Here is a 26,063-nt window from a genome sequence, read left to right on the forward strand (position 1 = left end):
TTAAAGTTATAAAATTTATTAACTTCCTTTTTTTGGACTACGATGTATTGTTATGGGAATCTTTTCAATATTGTAATGACACGGGAAATTAATGTATTTCTGTGCTAATGTACACTTCACAAGAGAAATTATTCAGAGGAAAAGAAGGTAGTGGATGAGATTTCCAAGTTACTTCATCACATCCAGATATATTTCTTCCACCATGGTGACTATTTCAAAGTTGCCTGGCCCAACCAAAAATTCATTTCCCAATCAACAGAGATGATGTCAACCCTCACCTTTAATCGTCTGAAAACTGCCTTTCTATTTAACTTTAAATCTGCTGTTCCTCTGCTTTTGTATCGCTCTAATTAAATAATAATTTATTTAATTTTCTTCTCTAGGCCAAATCCACATATGCCTATTTTCAGGTAACACTCTTCCATAAGAAATTCCCATGGATTTCTGCTGGACACTTAATAAAGTACAGTTTGTGCGTAAAGATTTATAGGAACACACAGAGGAGCTCTGAGCATTGGGTCATTTGTTTCATTCAAGAAAATGCCTGCACTGATTTGAATAGTTTCATAAAATGTTTTAGATCACCTTTTCCTAGACTTCTCTATATTCAAATGCATTTTTCCTTTTTTGGCATTCTGAAATGCCATCCAGAGAAGAAACCTGCATTTTTTTGGCGTGTCAGAATGTGGCTTGGTTTCTTTATGTGCATTTTGGGTAGTTTGTGCCTCTTGCCAAGCAATTCAAGCTTCCAGGGCTAATCCTGGATAATTACCTTAAAGAAAGTCCTTTATCCAAATAACAGTTGTACACCTCCAGCTCCGAAGCCATCTACCTGAGCTTCTTTCCACTTACAGCAAACAAAAATAAGCTGAAGCGTTTTCCCACTGCAAGTGGTGTCTGTAGATAAGAGGGTGACTGGAAAAAAAGAACTCCACGACCGCCTGTGCCTCTTCTCTGAGAATTAAAAAATAAAATACAATTCTACTGAACTGAAGTAGAATTCAACAGTTTGTCACAGTGAGACACTGAGTGTGAGAATTTTCCAAATGTCCCAATTAGGAATTTTGTTCTCAAACCCAAAGACTCACATATTTAAAGGCTAAGCATTTATACAGATCTGCTGTTAAAGATTCTCTAGATAATGAATAAAGCATTACTAACATTTTCAGACAGAAATTTAGGATCCAGAGCAGCCAAAAATCACCTTCTGGAGGTGCCTCGCTCTCTTATCTATACAGACACTTAGATAAAATCATCTTCTGAAGGTGCCTCACTCTCTTATCTATACAGACACTTAGATAATTTATATGAACCACCTGGCTTTCATATGACTTTCTTTGGTTGGTCTAATACTTTCATACAAAACACTTTGCAAGTCTTAAACTCAGAACATCACCAGGATCCCACGGGAGATCGGTTTTGCAACGTTTTCTAGACCTCCTGACATGGTGTGTTGTCATCCATTCTCCACAGTTACATGATAACTGTTAAAAACTTCAACAGTTTATAAAAATAATGCAACAATTATTACTGGATGGTCTAGTTGTTCTTTACTTGGAAGCTTATCCTGATAGACAAACCCCTAGAGAACTGAACTTTAAATAGAATAGAAAAGTAAGACTGCTTAGTCACTTATATGAATTACTACATGGTGGATTTTGTTTCTCTATGATTTATGCCTTCACTTGAAATTTTATGACTGTAGAAATTAAGTTGCAGCTACATTCACATCAGCAGGACAAACAGAAGAGAAATCTGTGGAATTTCCTGTGCTGTCCAAAGGACTAAACAAGACATTTCAGTGGCTTTCTCCAGTTTCTCGTGTGGTGACTCTACGAGGCACAGAGGAATAAATGAAAACTCCTGAATGAAAATTCCCCTGCTTGAGTGGCTACATAGGGGGATAGAAACAGGGCAGGTGAAAATGGTCTGGGAGGGAGGGATTACCTGAGGAAGGGAGAAGACAAAAGGTTTTTCTGGGAGGACACTGGGTGGGACTGTAAGCTGTGAGTTTGAAAGGAAGGCATCTTATCTGGGATGCATCAGAGCTCAAGTGTATTTATGGACAAAACACTGAGGGCTTATGGTCTGTATGTCCAGTAAATTTGATGTTCTGGGAAGTATTTGCATCCAAATACAGGGGCTCTGTAGCAATTTTTCAGACCCATGTGTGACTCCAACCCTTTTCCAGTTCTTTAGAAATGCATTTTTGGGATATTTCATGATACTTGTGGTTTGAGTGCAGGAGAATGTGGGAGTTCAGTCTCCATCTCTTGCAGGCTCCACTGTCTAAACAGTTCAAGTTCTTTGCTCAAGCAAGGGCAAGAACAAATAGAGACAGGACTGTTAAAGGGGGTGGAGATATGAGGCCAGATCTTAGAAAGACCCTCACTCCTTGAATGCAGCAGCTGAGGACACCCACCTTTAGGGCACTTCAGGTGACACTGGACAGCTTTGTGCCAGCAGACAAAGCAAGTTATTTACTGTCAGGTGGTGTCCTGGGGGCTTAAACAGCCAGGTAACATCTAAGACACCTCCATCCAGACACTCAGCTCCAGGCAGCTTTTTCTCTAGGTAAAACCCCTTACTGAGCATCTTATCACTCCTTTTGTCCTATGCAAGGAAATTACATCCCAAGAATCTGAGCATAAAGGACTGGTTGCAGTATCTTTGATGTTGATATCTTGCAGCCCTGCCAAAAGCTTTGCTGATCTACAAAGCAAGAATGAAAGTTTTAGGAAATCAGATTGTGACACCTGTGACACTGGCAGAGCAGTGAAAGGATTATTCTCGTCCCAACAGACTTGTGCTGCTCTATAAATACAGTCACAGTACAGAGGACCAAAATCATTTGTGTTGCTAAACTAGGACATCATCTTAAGTGTCTTTATGTTATGTTCAGGAGAAGAAGACTCTTGGCACCTGAGCTGGACCATCTCTCATCAGACTGATGTTCTGTAGTGGATGTGTCAGCAGTCCAGCTGAAGACTGAACACAATAATTCTTCAACATTTCCCCTCCATCAGTGTAGAAGACGACCTGGGTTAAAGAGTGAGCCCTTGACCCTGAATGATGCACCATAAAGTCATTGATCTCCACTTCCAGCCCTTCCTTTCCCACATGCATGAAGTCAATGGGATTGATTTTTGTGCTGAGCCGCATTGTATTATGATTTTGAAATAATATTAAATTCTGCTGCTCCTGGTGTGCAGAGAAGATATGTGGTTTCTCAGATAGAGACATCTCTGGCAATGCTTTTCAGTTCTCTTCTGCAGCTCATATCCATTTTTGGACAGGAACGTCCGAAAGAGACTATTTTTCTCCAGAATTCTTATATTTACTGTCTTAGCCCAGGATATTTCTTATTTTTTGCCTTGTGTTGCACACTTATGATACTCAGGTCTGACCATGCAAGCACTTTGGGATCTTTTTTGGGTAGTTGGGTCTCAAAGACAAGGATTGCTACTGTTGGTTCTGGTATGTGGATGAGGGTTCAAGTGCTAACACCACTTATTTATTACCTATTACTGCTGCTTTAGTATTTTCAACCAAGAAACCTCTGAGAAGGCACTTTACAAATGGTGCCATCAGGGCTGGTCACATAAATGAGGCAAAATATCCTGAAATTCTAATTAATATTTTAACATCACCAGAACCCATCTGACATATAAATTATATCTCTGCTGGCAGACCAAGGTGCAGTGTCAGGTAAAAAAAAAAAAAAAAAAAAGAAGAAAGATGAAAAAATAGTTCAATCTCGATGGCACAGCCTGTTCCTTCCTCATCCCAGAGATTAAGCTCTGGTAGGACAGAGCTGTTTGACAAACCTTGGCTGAAACTGGAGCTGTTTTTCCTCCAGGAAAACCTGGAAGAATCCTTGACATTTTCTCCCATGAAAAGTTCTTCCAAGAGGAGCAGAACTGTTAAGCTGCTGTGTGATAAGAGAGACACAGAGGGAGAAAGAAAGGGGCATATGTATTGGGATCAGTCTTTTAGGACCAACCAAAACAAGGTGAGGCAAGTCCCTTATTCAAGAGAGTGCAAACCATCTGATAACACCTCGTGGATCCCAGGACCCAAATAATTATGGGAAGAATGCTAAAATGTGCCATATGACTTTCATGTGGTTTTATTCAAGCCAAAATTCAGTTCAACTCAGCTGCCTAATGATTAGTTTTTTCTCTTATGCTCAAGCATTTAGGCTGACCCCTTGACCACTGTGGAAGTGGAAGCACTTCCTAAAAGGGGATTATTCCAACATAGGCAGATGCTGGAAATGCACAGGTTTTGTCATAGCTGATGCTCAAAACTGGACAGTTGAAGTCAGATGTGATGGATTTCACCTTTATGATTAAATCCTTCCTATTGCAACCAAAAAGCCTTTTGCTGTGACTTTAACTTCTGTTGTTCTGAGGATTTTGGTTCTTTTTTTGCTTTATGACTCCACCAAAGCCTTTGCTGCCTGTTCTGTTTGTGTTTCTAGGTTTTTAATTGCGTTTCTTTCCATTTGCTCGCTTTTATGCTTTCTGTGAGCAAAATAACAGGTTTCTTCCTTACATGGAAAACAACTGCTGGAAAAACTAGAAGAAAATGCCAGCTCAAACCCCAGGTCTCCAACAGTCCTGCAGTCTGTGCAACCCTCCCATTATTCCTCAAATGAAAGGATAAAACATTCTGGAAAAGACAGAGTATAATACCTGCTGGCAGGTTTCCTTAGCCAGGACCCAAGACAAAAACTTTGAAAGTGAAGTGTCAAAAAAAAAAAAAAGAATCCTTTTCAAAAAATAATTTTATTAACAGTGTGACAAACATTGCTTTTGTTCAGCTTGGTACCCACAGGGCTTAAGCCAAAACCACTGTCAACATAAACCCAGCTAAGCAAACAGCACTGTAGCTGTGGTTTTCTTTTGCTTTTTGCTCTTTTTTTTCCCATTTAATTCAAAGAAATGACTGTATTTGTGTGAATCTGTGGATGTGTGAGAGGCTTTATCCTTGTCTTACAGCCTGAGTTTTTCCAGCACTTTAAACAACTTACAGGAATGGTGCTATTTTTAGTTCAGTCTTTTGAAACATTTGACCATCTTGAGGATTAACTCTTAGCGGAGCCGATGAGGGGAATTTATTTTCCATTTGTATTATTATCACAGGTGGTGATGGTCACAGTTTTCATGATTACAGCTGCCTAATATTTTTATTTATATAGGCCCATAATTCGTAGCTTCTAGATTTGCAAAATTAACCATTGTGGGCTGAGATGCTCTAGTTCACATTTCTGCCTCATGATGATTTCTCCCTTTCAAATTAATTTTTTAAAAATAAAAGTGAATTCATCTCTGAGAACAACAATAAGAGAAAATTAGTTGCTTTGCTCATGTTAAAAAAAATAATGTCTTTCCCCTTGGTTCTCTTGTGCCTCTGGTGCAAAAGATGGTATTGAAAACTTGAGGGGATGAAAGGGCAAAACTTTTTTATCAGAGGTGGGGGTTTGTGTTTCTCCTGAATAATGTCCCAGTTTGAGTAAGACAAAAACCTCTGAGATATCACCAGCTGCACACAGACAGAAGAAACAACTCAGAAATCTACTTGGATGTCTTAAGAACTACAACAGGGGATCTAAGGGCCCTTAATTCAGGAGGACAGTTCAATGAATGTCCACCCAAACTGATTTAAGACACCAAAGCAAGAGACAGCTCTTCTCTTGTCTTGAGTTTTTCTAATTTTGCGTCCTCAGCAAGAGGCAACCTCAGTATTCAGGGTTCAAATGCACATCCAAGGAGCAGAATCCAGGGCCAGCAGTGGGTAAGGGCATGAGCCAGCCCTGTTGAGCAGCCACAAGCAAATCAAGGGTCTGAAGAGAGTAGCCAGGAGAGGGAATGGCTGGAGCTGTGTCAGGGGTGGTTTTGGTAGAATATTAGGAGAAAGTTATTTATCCAGAGGGTGGTTGGGCACTGACCAGGCTCCCCAGGGCAGTGGGCACAGCACCAAGGCTGCCAGAGCTCCAGGAGGGTTTGGACAATGCTCTCAGACACCTGGTGGGATTGTTGGAGTTGTCCTGTGCAGGGCCAGGAGCTGGACTTGATAAGAAAGACTGTAGGTCATGAGAGACACAGCATGAGATCATGCATACACTTGATTTGGGGCAGAAGTCTGGACTCCCTACACTGGATCTGGAAGGAACAAACACTTTCTGATACTGGTTTAGGACAAAACAAATCCTTGTGTACTGTGAACTGTCTTCTGAATGATCCTATAACGCCTCTTCAATTAACAAGATGTCCCCTTTGGTTGCCCAAAGTCAGACAATATGAACACCCCTCAGAGCTTCAGCTTCACTCTTCCACGGCCCTGGGGTGGATTAACCCTGAGCTAAACCCAGCTGGGAATCCAGCAGGTTTCCATAGTCACTGTAGGGTGTTTGACTGCACTTTTCCACACTGGTGTGCCATGGACAATCCTCTTTTGTCCTGTCAGATCTCAGGCCTTTGAGCAGCACAACGATAACACCCTTTCCCAGCACAGGTGTGATCCTTTTTCACTGCCAGTTCCTGAGCTGATCTGAGTGAGCTCAGGAAAGCTGAAAACTCTGCTTTTGTGTGTCTTCTCCAAGTCAGAATTCGTTTGTCTTGGAGGCAGAACACGTTTTTCTCCCAGTTTTGGGCAGGAGTCCATCTGACACTGAACTCCCAGTATACCTGGTAGGTATCTCAGGTGGCAGAGCTCAGATTCTGCAACTCAAGAGCTGGAACTGCAGGTTAAAGAGAGGAAAAATACAGGAACATAAGTTTGCATTTTTCAGGAAAAAAAACCCCTTTTTTTTCACATTTAATTTTGTTATATTTCTAGCTGAAAGTTTACAGAAGGGTTATTGTATATATTATTGGAAACAGAGCCTTCCTACTTCTCAAGGTTCTTTTGAGAAGTCCTGCTTAGTCTATTATTATCATGATGCATATGTATGACAAGTAGTATTTTAATGCTGTTTGATATGAAATCTAAAAGAACACAGTGCCAAAAGAGAAAGAAAGAGGAAAAATAAATCAGAACAAGCTTAAATTTTTATATACCTTCTCATTTAGGAAAAAAAAAAATAGGACTGCCTTGTGGTGATTTGTGACATTGGATTAAATAATTAAAATATTTTTATACAGTTTTCTAATGTAAAAAAAATTTCATACTTATTCCAGAACTTTTCACAATCTGAAACAGCAGGGTTTAAACATAGATAATTTTTTATGGTCTCTCTAGTGAACAGAGACAGAAGCTCCTCCAGGTAAACCAGAATTACATTGGGTGTCTCTTCTCGTTTAATCTCTGAGGGAGCTTCTCTCCTTCTGCACAGCCCAGGCAGTGTTGCCATCTGTCTTGGGCTGCAAATACAGCTGGGATGGATATTCCCAGCTGCCAATCCACAGGAGGACTTCACTATTATACAGGAAAAATGAAAAGATCATAAAGTGCTGAAAGGAAAAAATGCAAATTGCAAACCTGTGAACACTGGACAGGATTCAAGTACCCAAACTGGAACCATTTAAAATTGTCACGTTTCTGTGGTTGGATGTCCAGGGGCAGCTTAAAATCAGCACAGACAGGGGACATCTCCCAAGGAGGAGTCATCAGAGAGACTTATGATGGAGAAAATGGTCTTGGGTTCACCAGCTCCTGAAAAGACCAGTAATCCAAGGATCAGGGAATGATTTAGGCTGAAAAATACCTTTAAGATAATCAAGTCCAGCCATTAACCCAGTACTGCCAGGTCCACCACTAAATCACCACCCCAAGCACCACAACTACACATCTTTTTAATCCCTCCCTGCTGGAAAGGCTTTGGTGTGGATTTGAGAGGGCCCTGCTTCATTTCCCACTCCTGCACTGAACAGCTGGTGTGAACATGGCAATAAAAACCCAATAAAAATCTAAATTTAAACGAGACCCAGGACTAATCATTAACCCACTTTACAGATTCTTGTGCATTTCCCTATAGCAACTGTGCCTTGACAGCAACATCAGGAAGTAATAAATTCCACTAAAATTGCTTTATAATTTTCAATAATTAATCAAACTAACAACAATGGTTCCAGACTCCGCTGCACATATAATGAATCCCTTTTGGCCTCATTTTTCCTCTTTGAACTGGAAATAAAAGGGTTGCTTTTGACAGTGCATATTTCTATGAATGGTCAGTTCTTCAGGGAATGATCATGGGGTACATGAGAGGAGAGTTTTCAAACTGCTTCTGCAGTACCTATAAAGAAGCAAGACTAGTATAGGTTGGGCTCAACGATCTTAGAGATCTTTTCCAACTTAGTTGATTCTCTGATTTTGTAATAATGGTTTTTCTAGAGGTAACAGACCTGCAAAACTGGAGTAAGTATTTTCCAGATGGGGCAGATTTACTCCATTTGCCTTGTTGACTTGTTAAACATTGTGCCAGGAATGCAAATAATAATTTGATTTATGATTTATTTGAATGTAGAGAAGTCTTTACCAACATAGAGTCATAGAATGGTTTGGGTTTGAAAGGATCTTAAAGATCATCTCCTTCCACTCCCTGCAATGGGCAGGGATGCCTTACACTAGCCCAGGTTGCTCCAAATTCCATCCAACCTGCCCTTGGACACCTCCAGGGATGGGGCAGCCACAGTTTCTCTGGGCAACCTGTGCCAGGGCCTCCCCACCTTCACAGGGAAGAATTTCTTCCTAATATCTCATTTAAATCTCTCCTATCTTAGTTTGCAACCATCCCCTCTTGTCCTACCACTATTTACCTGTGCAAAAAGTCTCTCCCTCTTGCATGAGCCCACTTTAAGTATGTTTAAAAAGACCCCTGCCAGGAAATTTGTGACTCAAATGCCCTCTGGTTGCACAGATGCTGGAAACCCCAGAAAGTTGTGTGGTTTGGTTACACCTCTCTCCATCTGTCCCAGCAAATCAAGCAGGGCCTGGGCCTGTTTTCTGCTTCTCAGGCCAAGGATGACATAAAACCCCTTGTCTTTACAGCTGAACTCTTTCAACACTGAAAACAACAATGTCAAACACAAACTGTCTGTTGGGAATGACCCCTGTGGGGCTGCGACTTCCGAGCCAGGAGGTGTTTGGGGAGTGTTGCTGGACTCTGCTGGCCCAGAAGGGCTGTTCCTCACACTGGGGACAATCTCAAAAGTTTGTAAATATATCAATAAACTTCCAGTTCCCTGCAATATTCCCTGCCTGTGTTTAATTCACTGCTACAGACATAGCTCCACGAGAAGGCATTTCTTGCAGTAGAGCAAGCAAAACTCTGTTACTCCATGGGACAAGTGTTACAGATTCCAGGTGTTTTGATCCATTAAGATGCAATTTGGAGAGTTCTTGCTTTTTCACGAGGAAAGAAATCAAGATAAAATTAATGACAAATGTTTTGCAGGCATGTAGTAATTTACATACGTGAGTATTAAGCCATAAAAGCTGAGGGCTTTGATGAAGAGCAGAAATCTCAACAGCACCAGAGTGATGCTGGATTTTATGCCAAGCAAGGGCAAAACTGCAAAGCTTGCACTTCATGGAGTTTGAAAGGACATAGCACATAAACACAAAGGCAGAAATAGAAAGGAAAGAGTAAAACTGAGGTTTCCTGTGCTGCTTGCCATATTTCAAGTAGCTCAGATCACTCTAAAAAACATAACTCCACTCCAGCCCTAAGTGAGTGAGTGCTCTCTGCTCTGCATCAAAATGGAGAGTTGTGATGATCTTTTGGGCCTTAACATCAACAATACTTTAAATAAATGCATGTTTCCATGCAGAGCTCTCTCCTTCTCTCTGTGTATATAATGCCTGGCTGTAGGTCTGGCCATGAATGGCCATTCCACCCAAGGAATTTCCTATGGGCATGTTTAAAATTAGATTTTAAACATACTACACTGCACTGCTACTTTTTTTTTTTTTCTTACAGTCTCTCTGGTTTCCTCTAAGTAGAATTCCTCTATATTAGGTTAAAAGTAGCTACACTTGTTTATTTTGGAAGCTAAGCCTGGTTTACCTTGTTCCTCCATGAAAGTTTATATGGGAAGGCAAGGTTGGAAAAGCAGGAAGGGGGGGATTCATCTCATCCAACCTTTTGTATCTAAAGGTAGCTGTAGGTTTTCAATCCATTTTGCCTGTTACTCGCATTCCAAGAGGACACCTTTGATGAAAACCTTATATATGTAGGTTTAAGATGCTTAATTAGAACAAATAAATCCCACCTGCAGCGAAGCAGAAACCTCAAAAAGTGCATTTTATAACTCCTAAAATGAGAGGCAGTGAGAGGAAGGAAAGAAAAGAACAGGCCTCTGACTACCTCTAAATAAACCCTTTAACCCTTGTTCTTAATGTTTCCATTTTCCAATTATTTCAAAGCTTTTGTGTTTTCTGTTCTGGTTCAAGCCAACCATGACTGTGGCACCTGACAAAAGAGGAAGAAACACAAATGTTTTAATTTACAAGATAGATTTTCTTTTTTTTTTCTGAAGAACCTGAGCCCAGAATGGCAGATTTATCTCAAAGTATTTATCTGGTTTTGCCTTTCTCATATACTTCACATGGCCACTGTTTAAATACAAACACAAACATCTCTTCCACAGGTTTGTTTGAAGACCAAACACTATCCAGAAAGATGACAGAATATTTCATGGGATCACAGCTCGTAGAAGATGATGAAGGAAAAACAAGATAGTTATTCCAAGGTTAGAGTTCCAGTTATTCCACCTCTCAGGTGTCTTGCAAGTAAACACAAGGGATTATTATTTCTCCCTACTAAAGAGTAAATTTTCAGGAGTGTCAGGAATTGTTGAAGATGTAAAAGTAGCAGACAATGAAATTATCCAGTACCGTTTTTCCAATTGATTTTATTTATATAAGACCAACCCTAGAAAAGATGGGAAAGGGAGGAGAGGAGAGTCAGGAGAAACACAGGAGCTACAATGAGTTAAAACCCTTGGCTTGAGAAATTTACAATTAGATGTTGACCCAAGACAAGCTGAATCATTTCTCCTGAATTTTCCTTGGAGGCTGAGGAGATTATTCAAACCCAAATGCTCCGAGTTTACATCAGGGACAAAAACATGAAGGAACTTCTGTGACAAACCCAAATTCCACATTTCACACATTTCGGACCCAATATTCACATTTCAACGGAAGTGGTTATTGTCAGGTTTGAGAATCACTGTTGCCCAGAAATTTACAGTCAGGGGATCGTAATGGAAAAAAAAATGCACCATGTGCTGAAATATTTTATTGTGAGTAATTTAGTGGGGAGGAAACAAAGGCAGGCACGGGATCTGTGCTTTGCCTCCAAGTGTAAATGGGAGCGTCCCCCAAAGGAGAAACTAATAGGCCCAATTAAGGTATAATTGAGCCTTTTGATGAGTTTGAAGGAAATAATCTCTTGCTGCTTCCTGCAGAAGACTCAGGGCCCGTATTCTGTCACTGCACGTGCTGAGAGGCAGCTGCTGCTTTCTCTGGGTGGCACTTTTATTGCATTTCCCCTGTTGGTAAAGCACACAAAAGGCTGTGTGGGTTCAATGATTGAGAAATGATATTTGGAAGTTCACAGGTTTATTTTTGTCGCCGAAGTGAGATCTTTGCACGTCAACTCGATGGCAGCCCCACCACCCTGATGCGTCCTGGGAGGGGATTCTTACCCTGTAGTAGCTTCTAATTCCATTCTTTTAAGCCTGAAACTCTTCAAATCACGCCTGTGATTAACCATGTCAGGCCTGTCAAATACAAGAAGGTTTGATGGGATTAAATCCAAAGCAGCATCTCACAGAGGGATGTGTCACAGCTAGGAATTGGTTCTTCTTTGTAATATTGGCAGGGAAAAAATATTCTTTTGTGATGCTACTCTGTATAAAAAGTTTACTCTAAGCGCTGCTACAGCCAGCAATATAATTTAGTGATTTAGACACCTCCTGCTATTTCGTTGTGCTCTGCTTGTGATGCCATGGAAATTACTCTGAGAATGAATTGAAATAAAATAAAAACAAAAATTTAAAAGGTAAAAATAAAATTAAAAAAAGAAAAAAAAAGAAAAAATAAGAAATAAAATAAAACAAAAAATAAATAAAATAAAAATGAAAGAAAAGAGAAAAAATAAAATAAAAATATAAATATAATATAATTCTGTTAACAGGAAGAAATTGAAGACTGAGAATTCCAGAACGTGCATCCTTAGTTCTGAAGTAGAGAGATGGAGAAGACTCGTTGAATTATCCATTTCATCTCTGTGTAAAGCATAGGTAGAGTAATGTAAAAGTGAAGGAATAAGGTTGTTTAATTGAAAGGCTGGAAAAGTAAAACAAAGTGAATATGCTTTATAAAAATCACATTAATCAAGCAAAATATTTTCAAGTTTGGGAAATCTCACATAGGTCCACAGTCGGCTTTGAGATGGAGCCATTCAAGGAATTCAGATCCAGACATTTAAATAAATATAAAATAAATAAATAGAAATAAATTTAATATGAAAGTAAATAATAAAACATATTAATATTATATTTATAGTTAAAACATAAATGTATTTAAATACTATGTAAGTATATATTTAAAATTTTATATTCAAAATATAAATATTTATACAAAATAATTGTAAAATTATTATTTCGTATAAATTTAATAATATAAACAGAAATAAAAAATATTCAGGTCCAGCTGAGTCTGGTCTCCCATTATAGACGATGAAGAGCTAATGATGTCATCAGTAAGCTGTAAAAAAAATCAGTTCCATCTAAAGCAAAAAAGCCATTAATTCTCTCCACTGATTTTAAGGTCTTGATCTTCACTGACAACAGTGGCCACTTGGGTTCTGAGCAGAAACACAGCAACTTAACAAATCACAATTTTAAAAGTGACTAAACCTGGATCCAGGTGACCTTTCTTCACTTTTCCTTTCAACCTCATCTCGTTTTCCCTCATCCCCTTGCCCTAAAACATCCTGAGGACAGGCTGGGCCAGGCTTTGTTGAAGGCCTTGCTTGGGGCAAGCTCTCCAGCTCACCCAGGTTAGTCAGCTGTTACCAGACTGCAAAAAATGCTTAGTCTAATTTCTTTTTAAAGCAAATATGTCAATACTTCTCAGAAATAAAATTCACGAAATATGGGATTTGTTTGAAATTAAACTCAAATGGAAAATTTCTTGCCCAGGCGAGTCCCGCTGTAATGGAGAATAACTTGTTGCACCCGTTAGAAATGAAGAGGTTTGTGGGACTGGAACAGGTTCCCCAGGGAATTACAATGCCAGGAATAGTTAAAAAATCATGTAGATGTGGTTTTTAGGTGTATGTTTAGTGGTGGCTTTGCAGTGCTGATTTAATGGTTGGACCTGATGGTCTAAGTGCCTTTCCCAACCTTAATGATTCCGTGATTATTGCAAGAATTTCTCAGCTGGTTTTTTTTGTTTGGTTGGGTTTTTTTTATGTTTCGTTAATAAAACTGCATTTGATGTTCTTTCATGTCTTCATCACGCAGAGAATCAGGACAGGGACAGCACGTAGGCCAAAAATGACTCTCAATTCAGACACTCCCCCACCATGTCCTCCAGAAAGCCCTGGCTGACAGGAACAGCCGTCTGTATTTTGGAGCTGATGTGAAGGGCAGACACCTGCACATTGTTCTGAACTCTTTATGGGAACAACCCAAAATACATCCTGATCACCTCCCAGATTAGAAAGCTGGAACAATTATCTTTTTCTGTCCTACGCTGTCACCTCGAGCCAAGTGTCTCTTCCCTGTATTGAGGTTACATCCCATTGTTGTTTCTTGGCTCTGCTGCAGGAACACCTTGAAAATCCAGACTGAAGCCACTTATGTGAAGTGCTGTACAACCATAAATTATGACACAGTTCAGGTCCCAAAGAATGAATTGCTTGAAAATTAGATGTTCTGAGAAAAAAAAATATGAAGGGACACAGGGGAATTTAGTTTTGTTACTCAAGGTGAATGAAGAGGTAAAAGCAAAGCCAGGGACAAAAGAGATGTGTCTCAATCTCTGAGACAGTTCTAGACCCATATCTAAGAAAATATTTTGACCTGTGGGTCAAATTGCTTGAGATTTTTAATGGCTTCTGTGTATAATAAATAATATAAGAAAATAAGAAGAAGAGAAGGAGAAAAAGAGAAGGAGAGGAGAAGGAGAAGGAGAAGGAGAAGGAGAAGGAGAAGGAGAAGGAGAAGGAGGAGAAGGAAGGAGAAGGAGAAGGATAAGGAGAGGAGAAGGAGAAGGAGAAGGAGAAGGAGAAGGAGAAGGAGAGAGAAGGAGAAAGGAGAAAGAAGGAGATGAGATGAGAAGGAGAGGAGAAGGAGAAAGGAAAAGAGAAGGAGGAAAGGAGAGAAGAGAAGCGAGAGAAGGAGCAGGATGAAGGAGAAGGAAAGGAGACAGGAAGGAAGGAGAAGGAGAGAAAGGAGAAGGAGAAGGAGAAGGAGAAGGAGAAGGAGGAAGGAAGAAAAGAAGAGAAAGGAGAAGGGGAGGAGAAGGAGGAGAAGGAGAGGAGAAGGAGAAGGAGAAGGAAAGAAAGGAGAAGGAGAAGGAGAAGGAGAAGGAGAGAGGGAAGGAAGAGGAGAAAGGAGAAGGAGAAGGAGAGAAGGAGAAGGAGAAGAGAAGAAGGAGAAGGAGAAGGAGAAGGAGAGAGAGAAGGAGAAGGAAAGAGAAGGAAGAGAAGAAGAAGAGAAGGAGAAGAGGAGGAGAAGAAGGAGAAGAGAGAAGGAAAGTGTATCATTATCATATATAATTATTACTATATATAAAATAATAATTACTATTCACCACCAGCAATAGCACCTTCTCTTCTATCAGAAGAAATGGTCCTACACTGAAATGATTTAAAAAATCCAACCACTTGACTCAGGCATATTTTCTGAAGTAAAATAACATCAGATAAATAATTTAATAATGCAAATAAATAATATTTTTAAAAAGGGCAATGAAAAAACATTTGATTTATGGTTTGCATTCAGTGTTATAATTGAAAATTTTGAAAACCAAGAGAAATTTGTTTGAAGAACAAAGTATTTATATTTCTGTGTAGTTACAGGAATAGCTGATATATATCAAGAGAACTCTTCATCAACATAGAGTTATATCTAGATACAGTGCATACAAATATAAAAAGAGAGAAAAGAGATAAAAATAAACATCAGATTTGAGGTTTGTCCTTTTTTTCTTGCATTTTTTTTGTATTTTTTATAGTTGTATAGCTTTTATTTTAGAAAAAAGTATCAAACTATTTTTTTATCCATTTACCTTTTTTTCCCCCCCGGGTTCTTTACTGCAAACCAGAGGAAAAAACCTCCTCAACCACTGATTTCCAGCTGTAATTTTAACTTGAACTGTGTAGCAAAAGGCTTTATTTGGATTTGGCTGGTGGCACTTTTCAGAAGCCCATTGAATGTTTTCAATCTGATAATGTCATTGCTACGATAACAAGGACACAAAGAGGCATGAAATGGCCTCTGAGGGTTTAAAAACAGCAGCAGTGCTCTTGTTTTCCAGTTTTTATTATCAAATCCAGGCGATCCTCAAATGTAAACAATGCTACAAAAGCCAAATTATCATAAAGCCCTTCACAAGCAGAAATAAAAATGATGATTATTACTCTCTGTGAGTCTTGTTTAAAATGATCTGAGCTCGCCCCTGCATTTTTCAGGGCTGTTACATATTTGTAATTAGGCTGTAATATTTAGTCAATCACTAGAACAGGACATAAAAACGCAGGGGGGTTGAGTGATATCCCTGGAGCCTTTAAACCAATTTGCTTTTTATTGGCGAAAAGGAAAAAAATCAAGACTTCCTTCATTGGGTCAGTGAGTTACAACTGATTTGAAGCAAAATATAAGCAGGTACATAAAATCAATCAAGCAGAATAAAGAGTCAACCTCTGGTTAAACTTACTCCTCTTAGATCCAGTTCATTTAAAATGGGATAACAATGATATAATAAGGTTGGAAGAAATATGATCATTAGGGTAAGGAAAATATTGACTCTCCTTAAGTGTTGTCTTCCTGGTTGGAAAGGGGGCGGTTTAGAGATATTATAACTCCTAAAGTTAACTAATGCAGCCCCAAATGTTTCACAGGATAATGGTAACACGTTTTTCAAACTGTAAAAAGTTGATGTACATTTTATTTCCCTCTCCCAGTAGAAATGGTAAATCAGAAAGACAGAATTTATTGCAGAGTAAAGCAAAAAGCCAAACAGCAGCTTAATAAGGCAGACACACCAAGAGCACACTGGTCTCATCCCTTCTGGGCTGCACACATTTTCTGAAGAAAGGAACAGCAAAGATGCTACAGATGTGGCACAGGAAAGTTTTAATTAGTCACTGTGACTGCATGGAACAGCAAAGTCCACATTCCACTTGCTCTTCGTGTCAGATCGATTTTTGAGGGGGAAAAGTTGGTGTCGCCACATCAGACAACAAAGACAATGTTAGTCAGGGGAGGCTGGATGTAAAATTAATCACTGAGACACCATATACTGAGACAACGTTTTCAGAAGGCTGAATTTAACAGAGCTATGTGAAAATCTGCTATTTTTCTTTATTTCTTTGTAGTTTCTTTCGTATGTCTTCCAAAAGAACCCGCATGGGTCTAGTTAGAAAGAATATGGCTTTTTAAAAAAGTTTCCTTTTCATCTTATTTTTCTTTTTTTTTTTTCCTTCATTTTTTAAAGTACTTTGATTGAAAAAGAAAACTAGTTTTACTCTGGAAATTGATTAAATGTTTTAAATAAAGTTAAGGTATTTCTCATGTCCAGTAATACAGAAAGGCAGCTTGTGAGACAGATGGAGTTTTTGGGGAGAGTTTCTCCAAAAGCCTCTCTGTCAGACCAGTGTGGACAAATGTGCAAATCTGAAATATTGGTTTTTTCCCCTCTGTGCAGTCCATCCTGATCTAGTCATGGAGTTGGGGACTATGGAATTACCCTGAAGCAGATGTCTAAAGCAGATTAAGTGAAGAACAGTCCAGAATTACCTCTTTCCTCTCTGTACTGGGAAAGTAAAATCACAGAATCCCAGAATGGTTTGGGTTGGAAGGGACCCTGAAAATCACCCAATTCCAACCCCCTACCACAGTCAGGGACACCTTCCACTATCCCAGGTTGCTCCAAGCCCCCTCCAACCTCTCCTATTCCAGTCCCTTTCTGTTGTTCAGTGCTCACTTTGGGCTTTCCTTTCAGGGCTGTGACAGTGTCAGGAGCTCCTCATAACCACGAGGAGATGGAGAAATTCAGGATGTGTGTGGAGTGGGTCAAACAAGACCTGTTTCATTTCATGTAGTTGAAATATGGATCATGTACACCAAAGGAGCCATCAGGACATGGTTCAGGTTATTCTGTTGCTTTGGGGTTAAAGGACAGGCCTGGAGGTACCACCACACTCCGAGAGACTCAAGATTGAGCAAAAAGGATCTTGGAATTATAGAACAGTTTGGGTTAAAAAGGAGCTTAAAGATCGTCTCATTCCAACCCCCTGCCAAGGGCAGGGACACCTCCCACTAGCCCAGGTTGCTCCAAGCCCCGTCCAACCTGGACTTGGACACTTCCAGGGATGGGGCAGCCACAGCTTCTCTGGGCAACCTGTGCCAGGGCCTCACCACCCTCACAGGGAAGAATTTATGCCTAATATCCCATCTAAACCTGCCTTCTGGCAGTTTAAAACCATTCCCCCTTGTCCTGTCACTGTGTGCCCTTGTAAAAAGTGTCTTTCCATCTTTCTTGTAGGCTCCCTTCTGACAGAATCACTGTTCCAATGCAGAAAATCACTGTCTAGTCACATGAGGTAACTGTCCCTTTCCTTGATGGGCTTCACCCACAAATATCCCTGATGAATAAATCAAAATAGTTCTTGGAAACTGGAATTGGCTGTAACACAAGAAGACATGTCTACTTTAAAAGAACATGAGCTAAAATGATTGAAATCCTTGCGCTCACCGACATTGGAGAGACCTGAAGCTAATCCAGAAAGCACCAAAGTGCTCAGTGTGTGGGTTCACCTTGCTCTGCAATCCTGACAACCTGCTAGAAAACACTTTATATCCTTTTTGCAACTACTGAGACATCTGGGGAGCTTTTAGGTCCTTCACAAGGCTTTGAATGAGCAACTTAAATACCAGGCTGTAACTCTCCTCCACTAAGTGTTTGGTCTGGTTCGAATATTCCATCTGCCTTCTCTGGATTTTGGCTGGATGTTAATCATTTTAATTGAAAACATACAGGCTTTAATTATTTGCTCCGAATCCCCAAAGAAAAAGACAATTTAATTTGGAGAGTTGATGTGTCCAGGAAAATTGATAAAACCTAATCAGCAAGAAGTTGTCCTGCAGATAATTGGTTGGGTTTATGGATTATTTTTTAATATCTCTGTAAAAAATGTACAAATAGTGGATTGCTTTATTATGGTTTAATTTGGCAGTCACTACTCAAATGGGAAAACTTTTAGTTTTCTTTACTCAATTCAATATAGTCAAAGGCAGTGGCAAACGAGTTTTATCCTCTCTTGAGTGTGAAATCTGTCAAGACTTCAGTTCCTCACCAGCTGGACATGACACTCTGTAAATAATATGTAAAATTTATGACTGGAAGACATGGAAAATTAAATTTCTCTCCCATATAATAAATGCTGCATTTCTTTATCTTTTAATTAGTTTCTTAACTATTATTTAGTTTTCTAAAATGGAGAATTTCCTGAAAGAGAAATTATTTTCCTGAAAGACCATGAATAATTTCCATTAACTAATGGGAATTTTTTCACTCTTTTTTTTTTTTTTAAAAAACTTATTTTGGAATATTTTTGTTTGTAAAACTTTGAAAGGTCCCACATCAGTTCTACCCTTGTTCAAAATGGCACAGACAGGTAACTTTGGGCATTGACTCCTTCTGGGCATCTGTCTTGAGGAAGGATGGACCATTAACTGTCAGAGGTTTAAGACAGGGTGACAATGCCCAAAGATCAGATAAACCAGTTAAACTCAGGGTTTCCCACAGAAAAAGTGCTAACACATGATGCCACCACCAAGATTTCAGAGAAGCTTATTCCCATTTTTATTATTTTTAATTTCATTTATATTTATATTAAATTTTATTAATTAACTTTTATTAAACTTGGAGTTTCCCAAGTCACTTTTGGCACTGAAGTTACTTCCATGTTGTATCTCTCTGAAACGGAGTCAACCTTCTTTTTTCATTTAAGCAAAATTCCTTCAAACCCTGTGAAGCTGAGGATGGATGGCAAACAAAACACAAGTTTGTTATTCTTATATTAAAGTTATAAAATAAATAAATAAAATAAAATAAAAAAGAAAGAAAAGAAAAATCTGAGCATTTTTTCCTTTGCTTCTTCAAATTTAATGGATCTTCTGGACTTGGAGATCTTTAAGTGCCTGGGACCACAGCTCTGCTTTTGAGCCACCAGGGTGCTGGTGTGGAGGTGAAGGCCACGCACCAACATCACTCCTGAGGAGTCTGTTTTTGAGGTACCACACTGGGATCAGCCCTGTTGGGACTTTGGAGCAGAATCTTCATGACATTTAACTCTAAAAGTTGGTATTTGAGGTGTCCCCTCCAGGAGAAAATCTGGCAGCCTGAAGGAGATGCTCCATCTCCTCTGATGGAGGTGACTCCTGTCCTCCCCTCTGACTGGAGGAACATCTCAAAACACTTCCCAACTTTTTGGTGCCCAGAGTTATCTGAGGGGAATCTCATCCCATGGGCAGGAGCATCGGAGATTCAAGACCTGAGATGCTTGATTGAATTTTGGGGAAAATTTGGGGTTGAGGGAAGGTGCATCAGGACACAAAATTCCTTGGATGTGAGAGCAACCCATTGGATTCACATATCCCCCTTGCCTGTGACACAAATAATACAGGAATGTGAACTTTTAAAAGGATTTATGGCTAATATGTATGAGGCTGCTAAAAAGATAATAAATAAATAATAATAAATGTAGAATAAGCAACCCCAAATCAAAAGGTTGTACTGAGGGTTCCAAAAAAAAGAACATTCAAATAAACTAAATCATCAAAGTTCTCCACTGCCTCTGTTTATTTCCCCTCTTTTTTTAATTTGTTATTCTCTCTCTTTTTTTCACAGATCTTACTGGCAAAGAGAAGCACTGAGGGTATTCTTTTCAAAGCCTCCAATTACTTTATATAGCTTTTAATTTACTCTGGCATCTTTCTCAGGAAGTTGTAATCTTCCTCTCAAAGTTATTTTATCTACACGAGCAAGGAAAAGCTCATTATTAAATCAGTACAAGGAAATTGGCAGGTGTTACATCCTTGTTCTTTTTGGAAAGAACTTCGTTTTACCAATTCCTATTTTTGTTGTTCACTCAGCCAGTTGCAAGTTATTTCTTTGTAAGAGATGCCAAAGGTTGCAGTGCAGTTATTTTCCACATTGACAAACTACTGACGCCCCTTGGAGCTCTAATAAATCCACAGAACTTCACACAGTCTTAGTATTGCCCAGGCCCAGCACCCTGATCCATCTCCCTGTCTTTCCAACCTGTTATTTGTGTCCAAATTACCCCTTTTCTCTTCATTTTTTTCCCCACTGCATTTAAGGATTGGTGAAACAGAGGTTTTCTTGATCCAGGGAAATATATTCTATTTATCTATCTGTCTATTCTCCCTGGGGCTCAGCCCAGGATTTGGTAACTTTGTATGTGTTTAAAGCAAATAAACAAACAGGGGAAATAAAAAAAAAGAATCCCTGAGAAATATGTTCAAATAAGAAATTTCCTTGACTGATGTTAACATTTCTCAATTGCCCTGACTCAGTCCTCACTCTGAAAAATCTCATATGTCAGCCTTACTAATTGCTGTGTTTGAGTTTTATTAAATGAAGAGACTCAGTAAAGGAGAGATGTCAACAGCCCTACAACTGTATCTCCAATTTTCATGGCAAATAAAGGAAAGAATGGGAAAATGGCTCTCTGGAAAGACACTGCTTTTCTCCCTTGAATCTATATTTCTTTCCTTAGTGTTTCCCAAATGATTCATATATGATCTGGACATATCCATCCATACATGGGTCGATCCAGGTCGTATGTTAGGGAATGTGAAGATCTATATGTGCAGAATTTGTTTCAAAGAGGTCAAGAGGGTTTTTTGCCACAAGTTTAAAGGACTCGAAAGGAGAATTTGGAAAAAACGTAGCTAAGTTACAGCATTAACTACTGCATGTGCACAGGGGAATCACAGAATCTTTGAATACCCTGAGGTGGAAGGATCGTCAAGTCCAGCTCTTGGACAAGCCCAAAAATCCCACCATGTGTTTGAGAGCATTGTCCAAATGTTTTGTGATTTCTGTCAGGTTGGTGCTGTGCCCACTGCCCTGGGGAGCCTGTTTCCAGTGCCCAACAATTCTCTGGGGGAAGAACCTTTTCCTGAGATCCAACTTAACCCTCCCCTGGCACAACCTCATGTCATTCCCTTGTGTGCTGTCACTGGTCACAGAGGGAAGAGAGCAGTGCCTGTCCCTTCCCTTCCCCTCGGGAGGAAGCTGCAGACTATTAGGTCTCCTCTCAGTCTCCTTTTCTCTAGATGACAAAATTTTCCAGATTGTAGGTCTGAGGACAACGCTTTCATGTGATCCACACCCCTTGTCCTGCTGGGCTGCTGTGAGTGGGAATACAGGGATGGAAACCCACCCGGGGTGGTGGTCGCTCCTGGCCCTGGTGGCACCACCTGACCCAACGCTGAAGGCCAGCTGGCATTTTCCAGGTGTGAGCTCAAGGAGCTCCACTGAGTCCTTCTAGTTCAGTCCTCTCCTCTTTCTACTTGCTTTCCCTTTTTGGAGAAAGAGCCAACTCCCTGGAATAAATTGTATGACTGATTTTCTTCGTGGAAGTTTGACGCTGCTTCGGAGAGATTGAAACAGTCTGTTAAACAACACACCACGTGCTTGGATACCAGAGGCACCAAGGCAAGTGTCCCCAAAAATAAATAGGTACAAATATCTTATTATTTTCCATGAGTGATCCCACATTTTACAGCTGTGTAGCTGTTGAGAATACATCAGGCTTGTAATAAAACAATATTTCTTTCCAAGTCCCTCAGGATAAGAAATGATTGACTAACATTTGTCTCAAGTGGAAAAAAAAAAAAAAAAAGGCTGCAATACTGGATGAATCATGGACAAATCTGTAACCAGACTGGATAAATCCAACATTAATCTTCAAATTTAGCATTACTGTTAAGAGCCTTGCACTTTTTTACTGACTCTCAAGTCTAGAACCCCAATGAATTTGGGATGTAAGAAGTTTTCTCTCATCTTTCATTCTTTCCTCCATCTCCATTTCTCTCCCTTAAAACTGTCCAGCTCCAAATCTTTGCTGTAACATAATTAGAGCCTTACGAGTTAGGAATACCAAGGCAGAATCCATCATCCTTTTACAAAAACCATGCAGGATCAGGAAATATATTTTTTTCTATTTTCTTTTTTCCCTAGGAGTTAAAATTCCTTAGATCTTTGTTTATAACCCATCTGTGTCAAACAACAAATAATACGGCACAGAAATAAACTGTGAACTGGAAAAACAAAGATATTCTCGTTTGTTGTTTGACATGGTTTTCAACTTTCGGAGAGGCACAAAAATTTTTCTTAATTTAGGTTGGTTTATTAAAGAAAAAGGACATCAGAGATGTTTTATGCAAGCTCAGATCTTTGAAAGGGCATTCACTCTTTGAGGAATGTTATAAAGCTGGAGACCGCACAAAATTAATGGATTGGTTTTTGAGTTTGTTCGGGTTTTTTTGGTTTGGGGTTTTTTTGGTCAATTTCCTTTTAGTTAGAGATTTTTAACCTCACACACTAAAAAAATCGATATAATTTCTGTTCAATTCTGTATTAAGCCAAATTTCGGGTTTGGGATTTGATTTTTGCCAGTCCTGATGGAGCCCAGAACACCAGATCTGTGTATTATTACGATGTTTCTTTTAATTATAACAGGACAGGATCCTTGTGCCTTCCTCCTCATGACTGCAGGATCTGACAGCAGCTCCCCATTGCCTCTTCCCTAAAATGCTGACTGCCTAGGAAAGCCAATTGTTCTGATACATTGGTTTGGTGGCCAGGTTTTGGTAGTGGGGGGGCCACAGGGGTGGCTTTGGTGAGAAGCTGTTGGAAGCTTCTCCCATGTCCAATGGACCAACACCAGTGGCCAAGGCTCAGCTCATCAGTGACATTGGTAGCACCTCTTAATGGAGTCCAGAAGGGGACAGAATTTAATGTTAATTACAGCCAGAGAAGAGAGGAGTGAAGACATGTGATGAGGAACAGCCCTGCAGACCCCAGGGTGGTGCAGGAGGAGGGGCAGGAGGTGCTCCAGGTGCTGAGCTGAGGTTCCCCTGCAGCCCGAGGTGCAGCCATGGGGAGGCAGCCGTGCCCTGCAGACATGGAGGTCCATGATGGAGCTGAGATCCACCTGCAGCACAGGGAGGAGCCCACATGGAGCAGGGGATGCCCAAAGAAGGCTGTGACCCCCCTGGGAAGCCCCGCTGGAGCAGAGTCCTGGCAGAACCTGTGGAACCAAGGAGGGAGGAGCCGACTCTGGAGCAGGTTTCTGGCAGGATGGGGGACTCATGCTGGAGTAGCCTGTTCCTGAAGGACTGCAATCCATGGGATGGACACACACTGGAGTAGAATGTTCCTGAAGGACTGAACCCATGGAAAGGACCCACACTGGAATAATTCATGAAGAACTGCAGTTCATGGTGAGGATTTATGTTGGAGCAGTGCATGAAGGACTGTCTCCTATGGGAGGGACCCCATGCTGGAGTAGGGGAAGAGTGTGAGGAGTCCTCCCTCTGAGGGGGACAGCGTATGATTAACTGAATCACAGTCCCCATTCCCTGTCCCACTACTCAGGAGGAGCGGAACTGGGAGTGACGTCATGCCTGGAAGAGGGAGAGGTAGGGAGAAGTCATTTGGGTTTATTTCTCATCATCCCATTCTGTTTTGATTGGTAATAAATTAAATTAATTCTCCCCAAGTTAAGTCGGTTTTTTTTTCCCATGATGGTAATTTCGGAGAGACTGATCTTTCCCTGCCCTTATTGCCACCCATGAGCTTTTGTTGTATTTTCTCCTCCTCTGTCCAGATGGGCAGGGAAGTGATAGAATGGCTTTGGTGGGCAACTGGCGTCAGCCTGGGGCACTCAACCGCAATCAATATGATAATATTCACACATTTTGTCCTTTGCAAAACTGAGAAATGTCTCAGGATCCCAATAAAATGAAAAAACACTCAGATTTTGCACGTTTCAAAGGCCTGAAGTTTTTTTTTTATGCCCGTCTCTTATTTAAAATGCAAGAGAATACAACATTTCAGAAAATTTCAGAAAGACTTACAAAATATTACTGAATTAATTTCTTTGTCCACAACTGACAAGAGAAACCACCTCTGTTTTACCTGCAGTGCTGAAGTAGGTCAGTGGCTTTGTCACCTCAGAAAAGTGACATTTTGATATATCAATGCAACATCATCACAGGAATAAGGAACTATGATAATCCAATGCATTTTTCATTCCCTGACATTTAATATGGGAATAGCATTAAGGTGGATCATCAGCATTTGCATACTGTAATGTTTTTGCATAGGTTTGGGAGGGTTGAGTTAACAGGGACCTGTCAATGATATCAGTTTTTAATTACTTTATTCAGTGCTGTTCTCGAGCTCCAAGACAAGGTGAACTTTAAAATAATTCGAATAGATTTGTGCCTTAAACTAAAATATAAATGCAATAGGCTCTGTATTAGCAAAAGAAAACTGTTCTTATTTCTTAACCTGACAGCACTGTTAGTCTCTCCTTAGCTGTTTAGATATCACAGATTAATTGAGAATAACGGAAGCAACTGGTTCATATTCATTCAAATAAATGGGAACTTGGGTATCTAAGGAGGGAATAAGTCTTTATGGACCTCTATTTAGGCATAAAACTTGGGCCAGCCATGTAAATTACCCACTTCCTCTAAAATGGAAGATTAGTAATCAGGCAGCTGGACTAGATAATCACTGCAGGTCCCTTCCAACGGAGCTATTCGCTAAATCATACAGTGATATAACATTTGGGTTGGAAAAAAACCTTTTAAGATCATTGAGTCCAACCTAAACTCAACATGCCAAGTCCACCACTTAACCATGTTCCTATCAGAAGCATATTTCAGATATCTAATCAGATATATCCCTCACTCTAAGTCAATAACTGGAGGAAGAGTGGAGGAGAGAGAGATAACTAAAGAATGTTGTTTATAACAAACCATTTTAATTCTCCTTTTGGATGCAGAAAGACCTTTTGGAAAGACCCTTATCTATCACTGACTGGAGGAGAAACTCAGCAACTAATTTATGTCAAATACCAGCACTTAGACATCAGACATTGAGATGAACCCCAGCTTCTGATCTGCCTTAGCATTGCAACATCCTTTTTCCTTCTTCCCTAAAAGACTGTCCTTAAGGGATGAATCTGAACAACAGTGCTGGTGATGGGCAAGACTGTAAACATATTTAATGGAAAATTAAGAAAACCATTTATGGTGCTTGGGTTTGAGATATTAACACTGGTATGAAAGTTTTATCTTAAAATTGTGAGCTTGATTATTCAAAAATCAAAGGACGTATAAGAAAATAAACAACAACAACAAAAAAGAAACCGCAACAAAATAAAGGGATAAACTATCAAATATTTGAAGGAGAGGAATCATCAGAAAAGAGTAGATGTAAATCTGTTACTGTATGATACTCCAGTAATGGGAGTATTTGCACTCAATAAGATGGGAAGAAGCAAACCAGCATATCCTTATATCTTATCAACAGTTCTGACTCTACATTTCCATGAGCAGAAGTAAGCCAAGATGTCCATGTCCCTCTTAGTTCCAAAGCCTTCAGAGAGCTGCCTCAGAGTGGAAGGCAGGTCTCTCCTTTCAGCCACTACATTTCAACAGACCAACTCATAAACAGGAAACAACACAAATCAAGGCAAGACACGGATCTCATCCTGCAGGGACACCCTGGGGACAAAACCCATCTGCTCAGGTGTGAATCTTAAATCATAT

This window comes from Chiroxiphia lanceolata, chromosome 1 (assembly GCF_009829145.1).
Source record: "Chiroxiphia lanceolata isolate bChiLan1 chromosome 1, bChiLan1.pri, whole genome shotgun sequence".
In the NCBI taxonomy this organism is placed as follows: domain Eukaryota; kingdom Metazoa; phylum Chordata; class Aves; order Passeriformes; family Pipridae; genus Chiroxiphia; species Chiroxiphia lanceolata.